The following is a 325-nucleotide window of genomic DNA, read 5'->3' as shown; positions in this document are numbered from 1 at the left end:
GTGTGACCCCCCGCTGTGTCTCCCCCGCTGTGACCCCTCCCGCTGTGACCCCTGCCCATGCGGCCCCTGCAGGCTGCTCCCGGGAGCGCTAATGGTTAATGCTTCTCCCTGAGTCTCACTTCCCTGAGGTTTTGTTTCTGCTCAGAATGGTTTTCCAGGAGGAAGAAAGCAGGCGGAAGGCCATTAGGTGGCGGAGTTGCCCAAAATAATCTTTTTCAGGCCAAGCCCCCAGGCTTTCCTGGGCAGGCGCCCCCTCAGGAGTCTGGCTTCTTCCTCTGCGTCCCTGCCCGCCCACCCTCCGGCCGTTTCCCGCCTCTGCACACCC

The 325-nt window shown here is 62.5% G+C and overlaps 1 protein-coding gene across 1 annotated transcript in view; it reads right to left on the bottom strand.

Annotated features, from left to right (window-relative positions):
* The window catches only part of CPZ (carboxypeptidase Z), a 16,076-nt gene that overhangs the window by 14,652 nt on the left and 1,099 nt on the right, over positions 1 to 325 (bottom strand). The gene's annotated exons all lie outside the window — the stretch shown is intronic.

This window comes from Myotis brandtii, unplaced genomic scaffold (assembly GCF_000412655.1).
Source record: "Myotis brandtii unplaced genomic scaffold, ASM41265v1 scaffold986, whole genome shotgun sequence".
NCBI lineage: Eukaryota > Metazoa > Chordata > Mammalia > Chiroptera > Vespertilionidae > Myotis > Myotis brandtii.
Note: the sequence above shows the minus strand (reverse complement) of the source record. Positions and strands in the feature narration are given on the sequence as shown.